At 49.3% G+C, this 24,152-nt stretch overlaps 1 protein-coding gene across 5 annotated transcripts in view; it reads right to left on the bottom strand.

The window, feature by feature from the left end:
- The window catches only part of SIPA1L3 (signal induced proliferation associated 1 like 3), a 253,444-nt gene that overhangs the window by 151,227 nt on the left and 78,065 nt on the right, over positions 1-24,152 (bottom strand). The window lies entirely within an intron of this gene.

The raw sequence follows: 24,152 nt of genomic DNA, 5'->3' as shown, positions 1-24,152 counted from the left end.
CAGTCCCTCACTGAGTATTTATTGAACGCCTGCTGCGTGCCAGGCACCAAGGGTACGCCAATGACCAGGACCGGGGTGCTGCCCATGGGGAGCAGACACTGCAGCAGGGAAGGGAGACACTGAACAAATACAATTTGCAGCCAGAGAGTGGCAGGTGCCTAAGACTGAGGGAGCTGCTGCTTTTCTTGAGGGGCCAGAGGAGGCCTGTGGACGAAGACCAGAACACAGGAGACCATGAGCTGTGTGATCATCTGGGAAAGAGCCTTCCAGGCACAGGGATGGCATGTGACCTGAGGCAGGAGTGTGTGTGTGCACGTGAGTGTGTGTGTGTTGGGGTGGGGCGTGGGGGTCACTCAGGAGCAGCAGAAGCAGAGTGCATGTAGGAGATGAGGGCAGGGAGGTGTCAGGAGCACAGATGAAAGCCCATTATAATGACATCTCCTTCAGACAACTGTGAGCAGAGGAGTGGTGGAGAAAAGGCTCTTATCCTGACTTGTAACTCTGTATTACTAACTTATGTTTTTGACTATTTAGTATGGTTGTACATTTTTGAGTGGCTATTTCATGGATGAATGAATGTTCCTGGGTTGAGAAGCCACTGTCTCCATGGTTTGACATATTTCAGTTGAGGCCAGGCACGAAGGCAGGGAGATGAGATCTAGAGGACAACCCAGAACCTTCCCAGATGCTAAATGGTGACTTTCACTGCCTGTGTGCCAGGCTCCATCCAGGCAGAACATGCCGGCTCATTTCATGTCTCCACCCCTGCCCAATAAGCCTAAGAAATACAAAACATTATTGCATCCGTATTACAGATGAGAGAACTGAGGCACACAGTGGGTAATGGGCCCACCAGCTGAGGCTGCCCAGTCAGTCAAAAGTACACCATAGGGAGGATGAACCCAGGCAGCCTGGTCCCTCACCCTTACTCACAGCCTGTTCCTGACCACTTGGCCAGGCCACGTGGTCACGGTGATCAATGAGGAAAGGGCCAACTGCAGGCTGGCAAGGACTCTCCCAATCCTTCCTCGATGCGGCCATGTCCACATGCCACCCACACACCAAGGCCGACCTCACACCCCAGCCAGACCCTCCAGCGAGCCTCCGAGGAAGGGAACCTAGCAAGGAGCTGGCCTACTTTCCAGAGCCTAAGGGAGGGAACCTGGCAAGCAGCCGGCCTACTTTCCAGAGCCTAAGGATTAGGACAGTTTCAATAATCTTGCCCTTAGGGATGCTGGAGAAGCCAAAAGGAGTTCTTAGTTCTTACCCTTTCTCAGGCCAGGGATCCCTGTTAGCAGCCTGGTGAAGAAGGGTGTGAGTTCTTTATTAGAATCACATGCTCAAGCATACAAAATGCAATACACAAGGTTACAAAGGAAATGAGTTATATTCAGAAATATCTGTAACACAAAACCTATTCTGAGATACAGTCATCTTTGCGCTTCTTTATGAATGCTTTTGACAAACCTAAACAGTGTATTAAAAGGCAGAGACATCACTTTGCTGACAAAGGTCTGTACAAAGTTATGGTTTTTCCACTGAGAGCTGGACCATAAAAAAGGCTGAGCACCTAAGAAATGATGCTTTCAAGTTGTAGCACTGGAGAAGGCTCTTGAGAGTCCCTTGGACAACAAGGAGATCAAACCAATCAATCCTAAAGGAAATCAACCCTGAATATTCATTGGAAGGACTGATGCTGAAGCTCCAATATTTTGGCCACCTGATGTGAGGAGCCAACTCACAGAAAAGACCCTGATGTTGGGAAAGACTGAGGGCAAGAGAAGGGGGGTGACAGAAGATGAGATGGTTGGAAGGCATCACTGACTCAATGGACATGAGTTTGAGCAAACTCTAGGAGACAGTGAAGGACAGGGAAGCCTGGCGTGCTGCAGTCCACGGGGTCGCAAAGAGTTGGACATGACTGAGCAAATGAACTACAGCAACAGTGAATGCTTTAAATCACAAGATCTTAGCAGTGGGTCCAGGAACTAGAGTCATTTAGGAAGAGATGAGTGTAAATGACAATCTGCAATATCCACAACAGTAATATGATATGGAAATACTTTTGAGTTTTCGAGTGGCGACAAAGTCATGGGTGTTGCTAATACAATGTGGCTTGTGGCCTTTGTTCAGAAGGAATGGAAATTATTTCAGTTAGATGGTAGAGAAAATAAAGATGTAATTTTTCCCCAGCCAACTTCATGATCCTCTAAATTGCATCCAAAGAGTCTTCAAGGGTCCATGAACCCAAGACTAAGAACGCCTGTGCTAGTCCTGAGATAGGGTAAAGGTGGAGCAGGTGTTAAGGGAAGGTAACAGCTGGGGAATGTGGAGCAGATCCATATCTGTGTTAGTTTCATATGGGAAGCGGTCCTGGGCACTGAGCGGTTTTGGTGCATCCTGTACCCACTTCCCTTTTCCAGGTCAGCCCTCGGAACATCATCTTTCTCACTCAGCCCATGGGATTCCTGTCAGGATGACCCCACCCACAGCTTGGTAGGGAAGGGAATGGTGTCATAAAAACATAGGCCTGGCCAATAAAGTCACTGTACCCCCTCTTCCAGAGCCCTAACCTCAGGGATGGCTCAAGGTGACCCTGGCACCAAAGCCAGCTGATCAGGTCCACAGAAGAGTCTCAGGACGTGAGCTGGGATAATAGGAAAATCCCCGGGGCTGCTAAGCTGGTTGGATATATACCTGGAGCTGCCCCAGAGCCCATCTGACAATAAAGCCAACAGAGGACTGCAGAGCCAGGAGATGGAAGGAAACGGGGTCCCAGAAACCCTGAGGTCGTTACACACAGAATGTCCCAGACTGCAAGTTCAAACATTTCCTCTCATATGTGAGCAGGCTGACCTGAATTTCTACTTGTTCACACAACCGAATGACTCTCAACTGACACAGAAGGGAAGGCGTGAGTACGGTTCTTGACAATTCCCACAGCTCACTACCAAGACACTTCAGAAAGCATAAAATAAAATTAGAAACAGCTACTATACATAGAAGCATCAAATACAGAAAAACACACACTCTGTAAAAACTCAGAAATAATCTCTTGGGTGGTTGCAGTCCCTAAAGCTGGTCTATGAAATACTAATGATTTGGATTTTCAACATGCTTGGAAGGGCAAGAGGGAACCAGAAGCACCTAGAACACCTTCCTTTATCACCAAGCTTTCCATTAAAAAAAATTCTTGGGATGATCAGGAAGCCCCTGCTTGTAAAATTGTAATCAGTGCCTTTTTAACTACATTGGAAATTGCTTTTCTGCCATTCATTTCCCCCCTTTCTTTCTCTTGAGTGATGCTCATGGCTCTTTAAAGACACATCAGCAGTGACGCGCAGTTGTGCCACGTCTCTCTGAGCTGGGAATCTATTTCCCGTCAAATGGAGGAAGCTGTGATGTCCATCAGTCTGGGGACCTTGATACACAGGAGGGGCCGCAGCAGAAAGGAAGATGCCCAAGGGGTGTGGAAATGCAGCAAAGGCAGGGTTTAGCACCAGGAGTTCAGCCAGGACCCCAGACAGCCCAGAGCCCCTCTTACACCACCCTGGGAAGGAAGGACCCCAGTTGCAGTTGCTTAAGTAATTCCAGCACCCACCAGAGCAACAGCCCTGGCTCACCTGTCACAGAGGTTACAGTCACAGGGCTGCGCACCTTGCTTCCCAGGGTTTATACCAAGAAACAAAAGCCAGGATGAGAGAACCTGGGGGTGAGAGGGCATCCTGGCCTGCCTCCAAGTCTCATGACTCCTCCCCTCAGCCACAGTGATTGGCTCTTGGGAGAGACACGTGACCCAAGCAAGGCCAATCACAGTTGACCCCAAACATTTTGCTGGATTACTGGGAGGAAGAAATGGGTGGAAGGTAGGGGCTGCTTGAGGGTTTTTCTCTGCCCCCTGGGGGAGGGGATGGTCACCGGAGAATAAAGTCAAAGCCGAAAGAGGCAGAACCCAGAAGTGGAGTAGGGTGGATTCCTGACAAGAATACCTGAGTGCGGACTCTGGTCAGGCCAGCTCTGAGATTTTCAAGTCCTAAAGCCATGAATTCCTCCTTTGCAGTTTAAGCCAGTTTGAGTTGGGAGGATTCATTCTATCATTTACAACGGAAATAACTGACTGTTAGAACTGGAAGGGACCTCAGAAATCAATACAGTGCTCCTTCGTGTTCCAATGAACATAATCCTTCCAAGGAGCTGACAAAACAAAACTATGCTACGTCTCTCTAGAAATGCCCCCTCCCTGCCTCCACCCCCCAAACTGTAATGGGGATGCCAAAGACCTGAAACCTCTGTTCATAGGAACCGGGTGAAGAACTCTTCAAGCTACTCTGATCTGCCCACTTAATGGATAAGGAAACTGAGGTTCAGCATGCTGAGATGTCTTGCTTGGGACTCAGGGCCAGTTGGGGGCAGAGCCTCCTCACAGCCCAAGGAGGTTTCACCCTGAACTCCCCTGAGTATGGGCCTTAGGGAGACAGCAGGGGGCCTCCATACCCCCATTCCCCTACAGCAGCTCTACTTTTTTCTGTTTTACAAAATGGGCTCTCAGGGAAGTATCTGACAAAAGTTCCATTACTCCACAATCAACATCCTGAAAACCAATCTCTTATATCACATTTCATGGTGTTTACATGTTAATGATCTTGGCTTTGATCCTCGCTGAAATCCTGTGAAGCCGGCTTTATAGCCATGGCTCCAGGCAAGGTGTTTCTGCAAGGCCAGCCAGCCCGGGCGCTGCTCTCCTGACCCCAGAGCAGCCTATGCACCTGGGTCTTTCTGTCCCTGCACTTCTTCCCTTCAGTTTCCATCTCAACTCACATGGAAAAGGTCATCCACTCATACCTCTTCACAAAGGCCAAGTAAGGAAGTCTGTGTGTGTGTGTGTGTGCACTCAGTCATGTCCAACTCTTTGCAACTCCATGGACTGTACCCCACCAGGCTCCTCTGTCCATGGAATTTCCCAGACAAGAATACTGGAGAAGGTTGCCATTTCCTCCTCCAGGGGATCTTCCTGGCCCAGGGATCAAACCCACATCTCCTGCACCGGCAGCTCGATTCTTTGCCACTAGTGCCACCTGGGTAAAGGGCTGGCTAATCTGACAGTGACAGTCTGTGGCTGGTGCTGGTATCCACTTCCCCAGTGGGCAGGATCGGCAGCCCCAAAGGCTGGGACCAGGCCCTACCAGCTCCTTTCTCTCCCTGTGCCCAGAGATGGCAGCCTTCTGTCTTTTACTGCACAAGACACACATCCTGGCCAGTGTTCATCCAACCTCTAGGCAGCCCCCTGACCAGGCGGTCATTGCGGCAGACAGGTCTGTAAGTGGCTGGCCTAGGCATTTCAATTTGAGGTGAAGGAGAACCAAGCCCAGGAGGGGCCTTCTGCTACAAGCTGCGTTCTCCTTTTTAGACTTTACCAGAGCTTTACATTGGGGGCGTGAGGGACCTACTCACCTACCAATAAAGTGGTCCAATCACCCTTCATTTAGAGAAGATTCCCATCATACCCATCCCCACCCTGTTTCTGGAACAGCAACTTCGGAAAATCTCCATTCACTAAACTGCCTCTACCCACCTGCCAACAAAGAAAGGCTGCTATGGGAAGAAAAGACTTGGCTGTGGGAAAATCCAGGCCCTTAACTGCTATCTTGTATGACAGCCACTGGGATCCTCTTGTAATTAATCACGTTTTCTCTTATGACCTATATTCTGTTAACAACACACATTAACGATTCAGCATTGGTTCTTCACTGACTGATTCAGTCCACAATCATGACCAAGGCTGGATTGCTCACTATCAGGATGTTAAAGCTTCATCTTCTGTCCTCTCCTCAGCCTCCACCCCTCCCCAACCCTGTCCCAGAGAAGCATCTTGGTATTGGGCTCTCAGCACAGAACTCTGAGGTCTTCACTGTGCCAGGAGTGGGGTGGGGTGGGGGGAACAGTCTCATGGTTGTCCTGCCTCCAGCCTAGCCCAACTAATTTCTGGTTGAGTGGCACATGACATACCTCTACAGAAAAACTGCTCAGGTAAAGCGTCCATGAGTGACCATCTTATGCACAGCAGACTGGCTAAGAAGTCAGAGTCTGACACCATCAAATGTACTGAAGTTATGGAATTAGGGGAAGTCTCTGCAGGTGGGAGTGTATGTTGCAACAGTCATCTTCAGAGAACAGTCTGGCCATTTCTTGTAAAGAAAGACAGTGACCTCAGTGACTTTCCCCACTGACTGAGGTCTGAGATTCCCTGCCAAGTCCCCAGACCCATGAGACCTTGTGAATTCTCATTCTGGCTTGAAGGGTAAGGCTTTGATTTTTGTTACATGCCAGAACTGTTTTCAAGTCAATCATCAACTCATTTAACTGTCATAACAAGCCTGTGAAGGTGGGTCTACCAGCATCCTCATTTTTAACAGCTCAGGAAACTGATGCACAGAGGGGTAGCCTGCCCAAGGTCACACAGCCAAGGAGGTGGTGCAGCCAGGCAGGGTTTGAACCCAGTGGGTCTGGTGCCAGAACCACCAACCATGCCAATTTCCAAACACAGAGTTAACAGAAAAGGCTCAGCCCTGAACCCAATCTCATTCCACATTCAGACACCATTTTCAGATGGATCCAAGACCTAAACACAAGAGGAAATTACAAGTGTATCTAGAAGATAAAGCAGAATCGTATCTCCACACTGGGGTAAGCGAACTTTCTCAGTCAGGGCATCTGGGAAGGTGTTTGCTCTCCTCACAAAAAGAATGAGGCTCACCCACATGACCCTCTGCTTCTTCACCAGTCTGCCTTTTTCCAGCTTGGAATGTAGACATGATACTTGGATTTGAGAGGCTCCCTCTTGTCTCCAGAACATTACTTTGCCAGAAGGGAAGGACTGAACACTCAGGGTGCCCCAGCCCTGTGGGGAGGGTGGGGGCAGCAGCTGTTTTGCGGCCATGATGGGGCACAGCGCTGGCATTCACTCTGCCAAGTTACTAAGTTACATCCTCTCCCTGTAGGTGTTATAAGACACAAACCACCTCCAATGTGTTGAAGTGACAATGCCACCTGTGATACTTGCAGCCCAATGCACTCCTGACGAAACACCCGCTCCATCACACCACTAACCAGAGTTTGTAAAGAGCCACTAACAGGAGACTGAAACAGTCTCAAAAAGTCCCAATTCAGAGGTGAACTCTGAGAATCGGAGATTTCCATCAAGCATGGCTGATCATTCCTGTTGTTTAGTCGCTCAGTCGTGTCCAGCTCTTTGTGACCCCATGGACTGCAACATACCCGGCTTCCCTGTCCTTCACTATCTCCCAGATCACAGGCATCCAGAAAGATGACTTGGTGCCTGAATTAATTCTCAAAGGATCTGAACTGGAGAGGGCCTTCTTTCTCCCCATGGACCCTAAGAGCTGTCGCAGAGGCCATGGTTTCAAAGGCCACGCCACGCCCACTGGCAGAAATGCTTTGAGGTCTACTGGCTGCAGGCTCACGGGCTGGGGAAATCCTGCAGAGCTTGTGGATCCTTTTTCCTCCTGTCAGTAGGCATTTGCTGGATGTGCCAAGAGTTAAGCCCCTTCCTGCACTCCTATGAAAACAGCCTGTCAATGTGGTTTCAACTGCCGAGTGCTTTTCCACAAAGCACTCTCTGGAACTCAGCTCATCAGATGGGAGACTGAACACTGGTCAATCTACCAAAGTAGGTCAGGCTTTATTTTTTAATCCTCTTGTTCATTGTATACACTGAAAGGGAAGAATGAAAAAGAAATATTAGCAGCGAGAATGTCTAGGATTATTTAGCCTCTCTGTGCCTCAGTCTCCCCATCTGTAAGGTGGAGATGAGGATAAAGTAAATTGTTGTTGTTTTTCAGTCACTCAGTCGTGTCTGACTCTTTGAGACCCCATGGACTGTAGCCCACCAGGCTCCTCTGTCCATAGGCTTCTCCAGGCAAGAATACTGGAGTGGGTTGCCATTTCCTTCTCTAGGGGATCTTCCTGGACCAGGGATCAAACCTGTGTCTCCTGCACTGGCAGGTGGATTCTTTACCAATGAGCCACCTGGGAAGCCCCATGAAGTCAATCACTTCATGAAAAATGTTTAGAGCAGAACTGATCATGTACTAAATATTCAAAAAGGTTCGATACCATTAATTTTAATGCTGGTGACATGGTCAGTTTTTCGGACTAAAGGCCCTAGAGAGGCTTCAAAATCTCCCCCTTTGGTCAATCAGACAGAAAGTCATTCCTTGGATTCTGGCCATTTAGGGAAGGAGAAGGCTTGAAGGCTCAGGCCAATGGGCAGAAGTTGGCTGCCAGGGCCCAGGGGCAGGAAATGGACCTTCTGGTGCTAGCTGTCCAGCTAGCAGCCATTCTTCCCTTTCTTCTCGGGATGCTCAGCAAAGACTACATCTCCCAAGCTCCCCCAAAGCTCAGTTCAGTTTGGTCGTTCAGTCGTGTCCAACTCTTTACAAACCCATGGACTGCAGCATGCCAGGTTTCCCTGTCATTCACCAACTCCCAAAGCTTGCTCAAACTCATGTCTACCAAGTCGGTGATGCCATCCAACCATCCCATCCTCTGTCGTCCCCTTCTCCTCCTGCCTTCAATCTTTCCCAGCATCAGGGTCTTTTCCAATGAGTCAGTTCTTTGCATCAGGTGGCCAAACTATTGGAGTTTCAGCTTCAGCATCAGTGCCGTGATGGTTAAGCAAAAGGATAGAAGTATCTTGCTTTACCCGAGGACTATGGAGCTGCCAGCCCAGCCCCAGACTGCAGATCTCAGGACATTTTACTCACAAGAGAAACCACCTGCCATTGAGTTTACACCACTGTTACTTCTCATCTCTGCTACTGGCATCCACATGCAGTTTCCAATGACACTGTGGCCTTACACAGCAGATGTGACAGTGTTCTACACCAGAGGAATCCTTCTAGCAACCTGCCACTATTCAGAGTAGAGAGCTAGGTACAGTAAGTAGAACGCTACATACAGAATTTTCCACAGAAAGGAATTACAATCATTTTGCCTTAAGAGGATGTAAAGCGAGAACTGGATGAGATGTACTGAATCATTCATCCAGCAACTACTACGCACTATCCTATTCTGGGCACTGAGTGAGACAGGGTGAACAAAAGCAGATAAGAGTCGGGACTTCCCTGTTGCTCCAGGGGTTAAGAATCCACCTGCCAATGCTGGGGAAACGGGTTCAATCCCTGGTCTGGGAAGATTCCACATGCCACAGGGCAACTAAGCCCATGAGCCACAACTACGGAGCCTGTCCTCTGCAACAAGAGAAGCCATCACTATGAGAAGCCTGTACACTGCAACTGAAGAGTAGCCCCCACTCACTGCAACAAGAGAAAGCCTGCATGAGCAGCAGTGAAGACCCTGCAGCCAAAAAAAAAAAAAAAAAAAAGGCAGACAGGTCCCCACCCTTACAGAACTCACAGTCCAGAACAGGGGACAGAAGACAAACAGGGGAACAGACATATACACAAGTGCAAACCGTAAGAAGTACGACGTCGGAAACCTGAGTGAGTTTCAGCACAAAACTGAAGGGAAAGGAGAAGGAAGCCATGTGAAGAACAGGAGTAAGAATATCCCAGAACACCCATCAAATGAGGGATGGATAAACAACACATGATACATCCATACAGTGGAATATTACTCAGCTGTAAAGAGACTGTAGCACTGATTCGTGTATACAACATAGATGAACACTGAAAACATGATGCTAAGTGAAAGAGGCTAATGACAAAGACCACCTCATATCAGGAGATTCCATTTATATGAAATGCCCAGAAGAGGACAATCCAGAGACAGAAAGTAGATCAGCGGTTGCCAGGGGCTGGAAGTCGGGGGTAATGGTAGGGGAGTAACTGCTAATGGGTTCAGGGTGTTTCCTGTGTGGATGAAAACATCCTGGAATTAGATACTGGTGATGGTCGCACAATCTTGTGAACACACTAAAAAACACTGAACCACGCTTGTGAACCATGCTTTAAAAGGGTGAACTTTATGGTATGTGAAAGAAAAGTCAGTCATGTCTGACTCTTTGCGACCCTATCGACTATATAGTCCGTGGAATTCTCCAGGCCAGAATACTGGAGTGGATAGCCTTTCCCTTCTCCAGGGGATCTTCCCAACCCAGGGACTGAACCCAAGTCTCCCACATTGCAGGTGGATTCTTTACCAGCTGAGCCACAAGGGAAGCCCAAGAATACTGGAGAGGGTAGCCTAACCCTTCTCCAGGTAATCTTCCGGACCCAGGAATCAAACTGGGGTTTCCTGCATTGCAGGCAGATTCTTTACCAACTGAGCTATCAGAGAAGCCCAGTATGTGAATTATATCTCAATTAAAAGACTCAAAGGGCTACTCAGATTGAATTACCAGATTGGTAATAAAGTCTCTAATGAAAGCTAAAAGAAAAAGAAAGAAAGAAAAAGAATATTCCAGGAGATGGAAGAATTTGTTAAATACACTCAGAGGAGGCCCTCTTGTCCAGATCGCTGTGGTGAGGGAGGGAGGGGGTGCTGGGAGATGAGGCAGAAGCTCGAGGGCTGTGTGAGCCCCAGCCAGCCATATGCTCTTTATTCTAAGTCTAACCAGGAGGAAGAGGATGGTGTGCTCTGACTGACATTTGAAAGACCCCTCTGGTTGTTGCATAGAGACTGCCGGGGTTGAAGAGAAGCAGGGAGAAGCATGAAGTGGCTGCTGTCACACCCAAGGACGAATGCTGGTGGCTGGGAGCAGGGCAAGGGCAGCGGGATGGAAGAGAAGGTTGGTGATGATCTGTTTCAGGTCAAGGACAGAGAAGCCCTGATGAGGGCCTGGCTGTGAAGGGGGTGGTGGGGTGAGGCGGAAAAGGAAGATTCGAGAGTGATCTTTACACGGTCTCATGAGTTTCTCCAAAGCGGTTTTCTGCCAGATTCTAACTGTGCACAGCACAAGAAGAGCAGATCAGCAAATGCCTGTTAAATGAGTTCAATGAATGAGCAGTCGCCGCCTGATTCTTTGTAGGGCGTATTTTTGTATTTTCAATAAAGACATGAATTCTCTCTCTCCGTATGTATGTGTGTGTACGATCATATATATATTCTCTCATACACTCTGTCTCTCTCTCCATATAATATCCTTACCTGTACCTGCTTCTCTCCCATCCACTGGTGGACAGTGGTCCATGAGATACCATCAACTACCCAAATCAGAAACCTGAGAATACTCTTTATATATATATACTATATACTATATATATATATATATAGTATAGTATAGTATAATATAGTGTATATATATATAGTGTGTATATATATATACTATATACACTATATATATATATATATAGACACACACACACACACCCACCCACTCTACCCACCCTGAGCAAGATAAAGACAGAGTCAGCAACAATCAGGTCCTTCCTTCTCTGAGGGGGTGAATAGATCAGCCAGGGACCAGTGAGCTCTCACTTCTGATGAACGACCAGTAGGAGACGAAACAGAGGAAGAGACGCTGATCCAGCAACAGGAAGCATTCTCTTTTTGGTGGTGATGGAAGCGTAAGGAACACAGCCAAGAGCAGGGAGAAAGCACTGTAGATAAAAGTGGTCCACTGAGCGAGGCGGCCTCAGTCGAGAACAGCCACTGCCAGTGAGGGCTTCCTTGGTAGCTCAGGGGTAAAGAATCCACCTGCCAATGCAGGAGACCTGGGTTCAATCTATGGGTTGGGAAGATTCCTTGGAGAAGGAAATGGCAACCCACTCCAGGACTCTTGCTTGGGAAATCCCACGGACAGAGGAGCCTGGCGGGCTACAGTCCCTAGGGTTGAAAAGAGTTGGACTTGGCTTAGCAACGGAGCAACTGCCCAGGGAAGCCCAGCAGGCGATGAGCTGTGACTCACTGGGGTTATGAACCCCCAACCCACTGAAAGCCACATGCATCCTGAGGGGACACCAGAATCCTGGAGGAATGCACCTTTGTTCTGGGTCGAGGAGCGGGAAAGGGGGAGGGAAGCAGAGCCTCACAGAGAAGAACTCCAGGGCCAGCATGATCACAGACCACAGCACAAACAGAGCCCCTGGAGTGGCGAGACACAACGTCCTTTGGGGACATGTCCTCCCCACGGCTTCCTTCTAGGTCCTCTCTCCCCAGCAACAGGGCTGGTCTGCTGGGGGCAGGGGGTGTGAGCAGCATCCCATCATGTGGCTCTGTGGGTGGGCAGGGGGTGGATGTGAGGTAACTTGCTGCCTGTGCCCCCTGCCCTGGGCAGCTTCACCAGATCACGGCCCGGGACCTGAGGCCTTGACTTCGGCGTTTCTCTAATTCTTCCTGGTTATCCTCCTGAGGGGCAGACTTGGTGGCGCTGCCTGCTTCACACAGTTGACCAAACTCTGCTTATTTCATCCTACCAAATGCCTGGGAAATAGGTCAAATAGCCTGTCATTGTCGTTTAGAGTGACTTCTCACCACATGCCACACGAGCCCCTCCTATGCTGACACGGGTCCAGGGGCGCCTTTCCCAACACCAAATCCATGGGCGCTCCTCATGTGGGTTCGATACCCTCCCCAGGTGCCCTCTAGGATTGTCCAATGAGTGGAGTTTGTTTTGACCACAACAGTGGACGCTGCAAAGTCTCCCGAAGACAGAGCACTGGGCCGCGTGATGTGGCAGAGCATGAGTGCGACAGCCGCCACTCAGACACAACATACAGGGCCTTCCCCGGGGGCCCAGGGCTAAGACTCTGCACCCAGTGCAGGGGGCCTGGGTTTGATCTCTGGTCAGGGAACTAGGTCCCACATGCCACAGCTAAAAGTCTGCACGCCACAACTAAAGATCCCATGTGCCATAGCTAAGACCTGGTGCAAGCAAATAAATGTTTTGTTTTGTTTAAACACCATACACAACATACGGATTTTTCTCACTGTATTTTAAATAAACAGAATCATATCATATCTACTTCTCAGAATCTTGCTTTCCCTTAACTGCATCAAAGAACTGCCTCTAAATCAACTAGGAGAGCTCTGACCCACTCTTCTTAGCAGCTAATATTCCACAGTGTGGAGGTGCCATATTTTACTCAATTATTCCCTGAAAAATGGGCGTTCATTTTCCTTCTGGAGTTTTGCTTTGTTTTTCATTTTGCCACCACAAATAATGCTGCAATAAGTAACCTTTTGTACTGGGTGGGGGAGGGGGGGCGTTATTTCCACAGGATAAATTCGCAGGCATCAAAGGCTATTTATGGAGTATTTTACAGTTAGCTTAGAGAATGGCTTCTGAGATCAAAGGATAGAGCTGTGTGTTTAGCAGGTGCTTGCTGGGGTGTAGAGTGTCACTGGAAGAATACACCTGAAATGGGTGTCCTCACAGGAGGCGAACTGGGCAGCAAGGGACCGGGGAGGGAGACTTGATTTTCACTGTATGTGGTTTTTTGCGTCATTTGACTGCTTTATCACGTGCCAGGACTGCTCATTCAAAAATAAATAAGGTTTCTTTTTTAGGCTGTCTTCTAAAAAGGTTGCGATGATTCACATGTCCTCCAGCAACGTGGGAGAAGACTCAGTTGAGCTCATTAATGCCCTATATTTTCTCCTTCAAGGCTGTCCATCCCCCCAGCCCCCATTTTTTGACCTAGTGCAAACTCAAACATCACATTTTACCTGCTTGTGAGATCCACAATTCCTCTAATTCCACAGCCCTTGAGCAGGCAGAAAGCAAACTGCCAGAGATACTAATTTTGACAAGTCAGCCTGGCCGACACCTCCCAATGGCACGAAAGAAACCCCAGCCAGGGCGGGAGCCGGTCTTTAGGGACCTGAAGGCACCAAGTGCAGAAGATAGAAGGGACGCTCTCTCCTCACGGGCGTGCAGGTCATGGTTTTAAATTCCTGCTGGCTGAACGGCCTCATTAGCGAGCAGCCTGGAGACCCCCAAGTGCCCCTAGCCTCTGAGGAAGGGCAAGGGAGGCTGCATGAGCAGCTGCTAGCTGAGGGGCCCTGTCTTCTGAGGACAAGACAGGAGGGAACAGGGGATGAAGAATAAGGAAGAGTCGAGCTCAGAGAAGCAAGAGGTCTTCTCATTCCCTTCCTACAGGCCCGTCGGCCTGCAGGGCTGGTCCAGAACCAAAGACCCCGGCGTGACTCAAACAACAGGACGACAAAGCTGAGCTCATGTAGAGAGCAAGGGCCCTGAGCATTGGCAGCCACTCCACCTGAACGCACCTGCTGCGGCCACACTGCCTGCAGCTCCGGACTCACCTGTCGGGGGGTAGGGGTCAGGGTGGAGGGAGGAGACTGAACGTGGCCAGATGAGAAAGTGACTCAGGGGAAGGCAGGGGACGGGAGGGCATGAAAACACATCTCAAATCAGCAGCAGGTACACAGGATTTAGGCGGTGGATTGAGGCCCTGTGCTCCCGTTCTGCAGCCCACACTCTGATCAGAGCTGGGCCAGGTGTGGCAGAGCCTTAGCTGGAGTGGTTCCCTCCACCTGGGATGCCCTTGCCCTCGATCCTTCGAGATTTGGCCGGCAAAGGAGTGGGCGGCCTCCGTGAATGGGGAAAACGGGAGACAATTTGAGGGACCATCAGGAGAGACAAGCCAACAGAGTGCGATGCAGAGCCCATGTCTCTCCTTCCCTCCCCTCCACAGGGAGTCCATTCGCCAGTTCTGTTGCCATAACCTCCAAAACACATCCTGAATCTATTTCCTTTTGCCTTTTAAATTTTGTTTCATTGTTAAAGTCTTTATTGAATTTGTTACAATATTGCTTTTGTTGTATGTTTTGTTTTTTTGGCCCTGAGGCATGTGCAATCTTAGTTCCCTGACCAGGGATCGAACCAGCTCCCTCTGCACTGGAAGGCATAATCTTAACCATTGGACCACCAGGGAAGCCACCCCGCATCCCCTTTTCCTTCTCTCAGGCCAAGCTGCCAGCACCATCTTTCACCTGGACAGCTCCCTTACATCCGCTGCTGGTCCTCCTGAGTTCACTTTTGCCTTCCCAGATTCTATTCTACACACACTCAGCCAGAAGGATCAAATCAAACAAGGACCACACCCCTTTCCTGCTTAAAATTTTTCAACGCCTCTAGGAACCTCATCCCCTTCCATTTTACTCCTCACCCAAATGCTCCCACCATACTGGCCTGTTTTCCCCTTTCAAGCTTATTCCTACCCTAGGGCCTTTGCACATTTTGACCTAGAAGATAATGTGAGAGCAAAGTGCATGGGTATGAGATAAGAGCCTTCCTTGCAGCAGGAAGAGCCGGAGCAAGGGTCCTGAGGAGGGTACATACCCTAGTGTCTATGGAGCACTGAGGAGGCCCATGGAAGGAGCCAGGCAGGTGAGGAGTGGGAGGAGAAGTCACAGGTCAAGGCGGGGCAGACTGTGCAGGGATGATGAGGACTTTGGTTTTTACTTGGGAATAGGGAGCAGAGGACAGACAGATCTGACGGGGTGGTAACAGGGTTCCCCTGGCTGCTCTCCCACCCTCTCTCCTGCCCAAGGTGAAAACCAGTCTTGAAGAGAAACAGAAGTTTGGTCATTCGTGTGGTAAATGTCTATGAAAAAGAAACAAGCAGAAGGCTTTCCACCCACTTCCTCCAGCCCAACAAGGCCTCATGCTGGCCAGCAGGGCTTTGTGACCTGACCGACAATCCATCATATCGCATTGAAGGAAACCAGACCCTCCTCCACTGGCCACCAGGAGAATACCCAAAGCAGATGGACAAGCAGTAAGGCCCCGTGGCTGGGAAAATGCCTTCATGGTGGTCGGCGAGGGCCAGAATCAAATCCCAGCTCAGCCTCTCAGCAGCTATGTGACCCATGGCTCATGACTAGACCTTTCTGAGCCCAAGTCTGCTTATCAGTAAAGGTGGAGGTGCGGTGGGTGGGCCATGTCCGCCCCTGAACAAGCCTGTTGGGAGGATTAAGTAAGGTAACGGATTGAGGGACTGGCAAAACGCCTGGCACAGCGGGAGCTCTAAAAGATGTTAGCAAAGCTGTTATACCCCAAACACTGAAGAAGCCATTAACAATGCTCGCAACTCCTCACGTCTGCCGACACCCTTGGGCCAAACTGGACTCTGATAATATTAAGCACAGGGTGGAAATGAAGGGTCCTCCAGAGGAGAGAAGCCTTCAGGTTGGAAGATTCTCTCCCCCTCTAAGCTACTCTCCATGGCACGAATGCAAGCCAGAGAGAGGAGATGGGCCACAGACAGTCTGGGAAGTGGGCATCAGAAGAGAACAGTACAGGCTCGTTTTTCAGTGCCTCACAGGCAGACCCCCCCCACCTGCATCTGTATCTCTCAAGGTGGAAATGTGAATAAAGCGAGAATTTTAGCCACATCAAAGGCAGTCTAGGGCCACTTCTTGCCTCTTCCCCAGTCAGAAGAGCAGGGGTCCTCAGTTTGTTCCATGAAAGAAGGTCAAGGCCTCTGGGGGCCTCAGGTCCACAGCTAACATGGGGACAATTTTCATTCTTCAGGCGCATTCAGAGTCATTCAGCAGAGACTTATTAAGCAACTACTATGGGCCAGACACTGCTCTAAACACTGAGATAAGGCAAGGGGTGGACCCATGATTGCTGCTCTCAGAGTTCAGGAGGATGGTGCAGAAAGCAAACAAATGTGTAATAACAGTTGCTATGAAAGGAAACAGAGCAGGAGCCGTCTTAGGGTGCTTGGGAAGGCCTCTCTGAGGGGCCATTCAAGCTGAGGCCTGAATAAAGTAGTGAAATTATATATACACGCATACCCACACATACATAATCTTAGATATAGCTGGCTGGCTGTATGTATAATATACACACACACACACACAGAGCCAAGAACACAGCCCCTGCTAAAGAAATCTAAGGTATCTGCTTTGATAGTGACTTTTGCTCTTGGGCTTCCAGGGGTTGGAATCTTCAAAAAACCTCTATTAGGGAAAACACACTGACTGAAACCACCCATCCTGGCCAGGCACCATAGCAACCATCTGCATGGCTTATTTTATAACCGGAGGTCCTGGTAAGGATCACGGAACTAACAAGCCACCGCCAACCAGAAGAATTCCGGAAAGGTCATTGTGTCCTACCAACCTACCAGAATTCTCCCCTCTGGAATTCATCCTGGCCAAGCAATGCGTGTGCCACCAGGAAGGACCTTGAGTCAGAATGATTAGCCAAAGACAATCCCGTCACCATAAAACCTGAGACTTCAAGTCACCTGGCAGAGCAGTTCTCCTGGGTTCCCTTAACCTCGTGCTCTTCTCCCAGGCGTCACTTTCCAATAAAGTCTCTTGCTTTATCAGCATGTGGGTCTCCTCAGATAATTCATTTCTGAGGGTTAGACAAGAGCCCACTCAAGACCCCGGAAGGGGTCCCCCTTCCTGAAACACCTACACTTTCCCCTCAGGTTCCAACCTGCCCTTCCCAGTGGAGCATCATTTGTAAAAGGTGTTCCTTTTCCTTCACTTTTTCATACTTGGTGGTGTACCACAGACACGAAAGGCACTATCAGGATCCCATGCCCCCTGCAAAGTGGTACAGTGCCTCACTGATTCACCCAGTCCCCTCACGATGAGGGACATGTAGGGCAGTTCCCTGGTGGCTCAGAGATTAAAGCGTCTGCCTGTAATGTGGGAGACCCGGGTTCAATCCCTGGGTCGGGAAGATCCCCTGGGGAAGGAAATGGCAACCCACTCCAGTATTCTCGCCTGGAAAATCCCATGAACGGAGGAGCCTGGTGGGCTACAGTCCACGGGGTCCCAAAGAGTCGGACACGACTGAGCGAGCGACTTAACTTAGGGCAGTTCCCAGCTTCTGTTCTGCCAAACGGTGCTGCAATGAACCATGCTGGACAGAGATCACTTCTCATACTTGGGAACATCTTTTGAGGCAAAAATTCCTCAAAGTGGGAGTGCTAGGCAAAGGGAGGGTTCAAAGGGAGGGGTGTGCAAGTGTGGGGCTGATATCGCCCAAGCCGCTCCAAAACAACGGTCCTGCTCACCCGCCGCCCGCAGCGCTGGACAAGCCTGCCTGCTTCCCCACACCACTGCCAGCAGCTCAGCTTTTGCTCTTGCCCTTCTGAGGACTGAAAGTGTATTGGTCACTCAGTCGTGTCTGACTCTTTGCGACCCCATGGACTGTAGCCCACCAGGCTCCTCTGTCCATGGAATTCTCCAGGCAAGAATACTGGAGTGGGTAGCCATTCCTTTCTCCAGGGAATCTTTCTGACCCAGGGATTGAACCCGGGTCTCCTGCATTGCAGGCGGATTCTTTACTGTCTGAGTCACCAGGGAAGCCTCTGAGAGATGAAAACTATTATCTCAGCATGATCTTAACTGGCATTTATCTTATTATGTGCCATGTTGAATATATGTAGACTATACAGGTAGAATGTATAGAAATATGTATTGTGGTATTGTGATTTATAGTAAGAAATGCAGTTGGTCTTTGTTTCTGGCACAGTTCAATTCAGTCACTCAGTCATGTTCGACTTTTTGTGACCCCATGGACTGCAGCAGGCCAGGCATCCCTGTCCTTCACCATCTCCCAGAGTTTGCTCAAACTTATGTTTCTTGTACAGAGTTTCTAAAATCCTGGGAATTTCCTAAGTGATAAGAGCAAAGGGAACATCTTTTGTTTCAAATTATTGTTGTTTTATCCTAAATTCCTAAAGTAACTACAGAGTTGTAAAGGGGAAAGGAGTGTCCTGTTATTCAGAACAAGCCCCTTCCAACCACACCTGAGTTTGTTAATGGGGTGACTAATGGGAAGTCCCTAGGGGAAACCCAAGGATTCCCCACAAACCACCTACACCCACTGAGGTGCTTGGCTGCCAGGAGAATCAACTTGGATTAGTGCTTGGAACTTTCAGTCCCATCCCCCGACCTCTGAGGAGAGGAGAGGGGCTAAAGATTGGGTTCAATTGCCATAATCAACCAAGTCTTGGACTTCCCTGGTGGTCCAGTGGCTAAAACTCCGAGCTCCCGATGCAGGGGGCCTGCGTTCGATCCCTGGTCAGGGAACTAGATCCCACATGCTGCAACTAAGACCCAGTGGAGCCTAATAAATTAAAAAAAAAGACCGCTACTGTTATTACTGCTTCATTTATTCCCTCACCAAAACTTAGTCAGGCATATCTTTGACAGAAAGGGTTACAACTTAGGCAAAATAGATTTGATCCTTTCACTGAGAGGATGAATGGCCCTGAAGATGTCAGCTGAGTAGTTCAGGGAATAAGAGTAGGGTGTGTGGTTAAGGTAAACCCCTGCAGGAATGTGTCAGGGGAAATCTGAAAGAGGAGTGGCACAGGGAGGCCAGAATGGTGGTGGGAGGTTGGGGAGCAAGACAGGGAGAAGGGGAAGCACTCCAGGAGAGGGAACAAATGTCACGCGCTGGAGGAACCGAAAGCCAGCCAGGTGGCTGGAGGGTGGAGTGTAGAGGGGCCTGCAGGATGAGGCTGGGGGCAGGGGGTGAGCAGGGGCCACAGGTTGCTCGGCCTGGTGGGATTTAAGAGCTGGCCTTTCTGCAAGGGGACAGCTCCAGGATTGTGGAAAATGCAAGGGACACCCTTCATGTCCAGCTGCTTGGAAATAAAATGAGGTTTTAGCGTCGAGAAGTGAGGCCTAACTGCTGTCCTCAGGTGTGCATGCGTGTGTGTGTGTGTGTCTGTGTGTGTGCAGTCGTGTCCGACTCTTTTTGATGCCACGGAATTTTCCAGGCAAGAACGTTGGAGTGGGTTGCCACTTCCTACTCCAGGGGTGTTTCAGACCCGGGGATCAAACCTGGGTCTCTTGCATTTCCTGCACTGGCAGGCAGATTCTTTACAACTGCACCGCCTGGGAGGCTGTCTTCAGGGGACCTGCTGACATGACTCTCAGCCCAGAGGTCCTGGGAAAAGGATGCAGTGGGGCACCTGGCGGGGAGGGGAGGACAGAGGGAACAATGACTCCATCCCTGCCCACAGCCGATCGGTCCAGAAACAGCACCTGACCGCAACTGAGCCCATCTTGAGAACCCTTCCCTGGCCCTGGGTGATGAGTCCACAGGGAGACACCTTCCCTACCCTGGGTCGTTCTGGCCTTTCTGGGAGCCCACTACAAGGTATACCGCATGGTCTGTAGATGGTCGTCAATGAGCAGAGGGAAAGGCAGAAAGACTCTGAATATGAGAGAAAGGATAAAGCAGATGGGGGCGGGGGCAGGAATGAGGAAGAGAACCCTGCTGGTGGCATTTGTGCGCTGGTTCCAATTCACAGGCCGGCTGTTGCCCAGCACCCACTCCACCCTTCCCCATGAGTGGTTTTGGGTGGGAGCAACCAGCCTGTTTGTGCGGCCCCAGCCTTTCGCCACAGGGATTGGTTCAGGGAGAGTCACATGACCCAGGCTAATCCAACCAGACAGGAACTCGGCAGCTCTGCACTATGGCTGAGGGATAAGACGCTCTCTCTACCTCTCAGGCCAAGGATGAGAAGACAAAAGCCTGGACCAGTGCTGGCAGCCAGTCTGCTACCTCTAGGAGAGCCAGGTTTGAGGATGATTTGGACATCAGAGGAAAGAACGGAAGGACAGAGAGAAAGTAGGTCTCTGGGGATGGCCCTGAGCTCCAGAGCCAACCAGCCCAGAAGCTTGTCCCACCTCTGGGCTTTCCGATTGTGGGTCAATCTTGTCCCCTAGGACTTATGTCCATCTGACTTGGTGTTTCCGCTACCTGTAACCAAGTAACTGGTACACAGTCCTTCCTGAGGCCCTGCTTTGGTTCTCTGGGCCATCCTAGCACCCTCTTGTTAAATCTTCCTTTTTGGCCTAAAAAGCTGCTAAAATGGCAGGCCTTAAGGAGCTCTAAGACAACAATAAAGCAATTGGACTGACAACATAATTTGCCCCCTGTCACAAGTTACCCTGATGGGGTGGTTAGACAGAATCACCGACTCAATGAACATGAACTTGAACAAACTCCAGTAGACAGTGAAGACAGAGGAGCTTGGCGTGCTGCAGTCCATGGGGTCGCAAAGTGCTGGACAAGACTGAGTGACTGAACAACAACAGTTTATCCAGCTGTAAAATGGGGATAATAATAATAAACACTTCACTGGGTTAAGAGGATTAGAAACAATTTTAAGAATACCTAACACATTGTAAATTCTCAACATGTTAGCAATGATTATTCTAAAGCATCGAAGGGCAGCTGAAAGGCCTCAGTCGCAGACTGCAATTAGCTCCAGCCCTCCCCCATCTTGTTTTGCTACTCCTTTGTTTAGGTCATCAAATCCTTTATTCACTAACAGTCCCAAAGAACAAACAGCCAGCCCAGTTTCTGTCAGGAGAGTGGCAAATCTAACCTCTGAGGGGAGGGAGAGGGAATTTGAATGAAAGAGATCAGACTCAACTTCTGTAGCTGGGTGGCGGAGGAAGCCCTTATGAGCTCATTTCTCCATCGAATACAAGCTGGGGTCTAAAGTTTCAAAACACAGGCTGGGACATGCTGGCACAGTCCCATGAGCGGACAAAGGAAAGAGCCCGGATGCAAAAGAAACCACGACACGGCAGGTTCCACAACTAACTCAGCCGGGAGGAGGCTCCCGGCTGGCTTCCAGCCACATCCGCTCTCCGCACAGCTATGAGGCAGCAGGAAGACCGGACTGCCACCCACCCCCCTCCGCCCCACGTCTGTATCCACAGCTGGGAACTGGCATGGGCGCGGGAAACTCGGAAATAAACTCAGGAAGTGAGAACTGGAAGATGCTTCCATAGCAACGCCCATCTGGAGATCCCTGCCCACAGCTGGAAACGTTCGGAAGCGAGGCTTATCTAGAGATGGACACCAAGTTCATTTTTTCCATTTGCACCCGGAGTATGTTACTTAAACTCTACTTCCTTGGGGAGCCTCTGGGAAGCGCCTGTCCTATGGCTCAAAAAAATCTTATCCTTCTTCTGAATGTTTAGAAGCTGGGGATTAGCGGTGTGGCCATGTGTTTCTTGCGTCTTCTAGTCTCTTTCTGTGGTGGGGCAGACTGAGTCTGCCTTGCTCACTGATACAGGACAGGTCTCCAATGAATGTTAATTGAATAAATAAATCAACTGCTTTGCTTCCAATTTTATAGTTATTCATAACATTAGCTAACACGAAAGCACCCGTATGCACACGGCAGTGGGCTGAGATGCACCTATGTAAGGGGTGCTTACCACTGATCATGGCTGTTTGAAAATGAGCCTCCTTCTCAAGGTCAGAGCCACCAAAAAAACCCTGGAGTTTTTTCATCTTGAGAACAGGATGAGAGACAGTGTGAATACCTAGAGCAAGGCTGGGCAGGTGGAGGCTTGGATGCTAAGGAATCAGCTTTGATAATAAGGATTTTCTGAGTAGAAATGTTATAGGGTTCCTCGTCAAGGAAGGCTGGAACACAAGCTTCTCAAACATTACACAGACGGCTCCGTTCTGGGAGAATTCCACCTAGCTTCCCCAGAAGCCACAGCTCACGTGATTCCTTACCTTTCAAAATATTTTTCTTGCTTATGAAAGTGATATATGCTTACACATACACATTAAAAACCTAGAAAATATATGTGCCAAGAAGAATATAAAGCTACCCATAATCTCCCCACGGAGAATAGCCACTATAAAGACGTTAGTTCATTTCCTTCTGGTCTTTTTTCTCTAGTGTGAGCAGTATGTGTATAGAGCAGTGAAGAGATTTTTCTTCTTCCTTGAAGTCTTTCACCTGTGCTTTTCTAGATTTTAAACATCGAGTGAAAAATGTTTTTAAATGGCAAAATTAAGTCTGTCTCCCAAACTATAGACTTGGGAAGGAAGAATACCCCCTTCTTCTGATCCTCTAACTTCTGCTTCCATCTGAACCACCATTACAGACCACTGGTTCTTTTCTCTTTCTTTCTTCTTCTTTTTTTTAAAAAAAAAAATATATATATATATTTGGCTTCACCAGGTCTTAGCTGTAGCATGCAGGATCTTCAATATTCGTTTTGGCATATGGGATCTGACAGCTGGGGCATGCGCGTGTGGGATCTAGTTCCCTGGCCAAAGACTGAACCCGGGCCCCTTGCACTAAAGCTGGGAGTCTTAACCACTGGACCACCAGGGAAGCGCCCACAGACCAGTCGTTCTCAGTCCTAACTCTGCATGACCATAACGGGATATAACAATCACCACCAGCATTAACTGAGCATAGATTTTCAATGAGGCCATTTTAAACGTTTTTACAAAGAGTGTTTCATTTAATCCTTACAATCCCATAAGGGTACTATTATTTTATAGATGAGAAGACTGAGGCAGAGAGATTAAGTGCCTTTCTGAAGGTCACATGGCCGTTAAGTGGTGGTGCGGGTATCCGAACCCAAGTCATCTGGCGCCAGCGATCCTCTTCCTTTGGGTTCAACTATCAAGACCCTGACAACAATGACACCAACTATGAGCTTCAGGGCAAGGTTCCCAATGTCCCTGTTGCCAAGTCTGTCATCACGATTATTCATACTTCTTTCCAGACTCATTTTGTTTCCTAAAGGAAATGAGAAATTGTTGAAATTCAGCATAAGTGAGATAGCCGGAAACTAGAGCTGACCACACACACATGTAGGTCTCTGCTGGGCTAAGAAACATTCTTAAATGATGACCTTTCGGGAGGGGACCGGGGGTCAGTTCCCGGGTGGATCACACTCCCCCGACTGAGACCCCACCTAGTGTCAGATGGGATGTGAAAGCCTCTCCCAAACTTCACCTCCCAGTGGGTTGGAAAACAGGCTTAGAAAACTGACTGCCCGCCATGTATTTACACGTGAATCTAGCGGGAGGGCTGGGGGCTACGGCTGACAGGGGTAGGCAGGGACTGCTCTTGGCATGTTCAGAGGCTGAGCGGGGCCAGAGTCAATACTGAATCACCACAGAGGATCAGCTGCTTATGCCATCATCACACAGAAAGCAGCTCTGTGACTCCCTCTAACCCCACAGCAAAACCAGACCCACAACCATGGTGGGGGGCGGGCTTCCCAGGAGTTAATTACTCGGGAGTCTGTTTTCCCTCCAGTCTAGGAAGGGAAAACCTCCATCTCAGGAAAAAGTCTCAGAATGCCCGGTTCAGGGAGGGAGATGAGAAATTGCACCTTGGAGTCTGAGAATTACTATCCTTCCAGGTGCTGAGCCCAGAGAAGGCAATGGC

Source organism: Capra hircus, chromosome 18 (genome assembly GCF_001704415.2).
Source record: "Capra hircus breed San Clemente chromosome 18, ASM170441v1, whole genome shotgun sequence".
Taxonomy (NCBI): domain Eukaryota; kingdom Metazoa; phylum Chordata; class Mammalia; order Artiodactyla; family Bovidae; genus Capra; species Capra hircus.
This window is presented reverse-complemented; position numbering and strand designations above follow the sequence as displayed.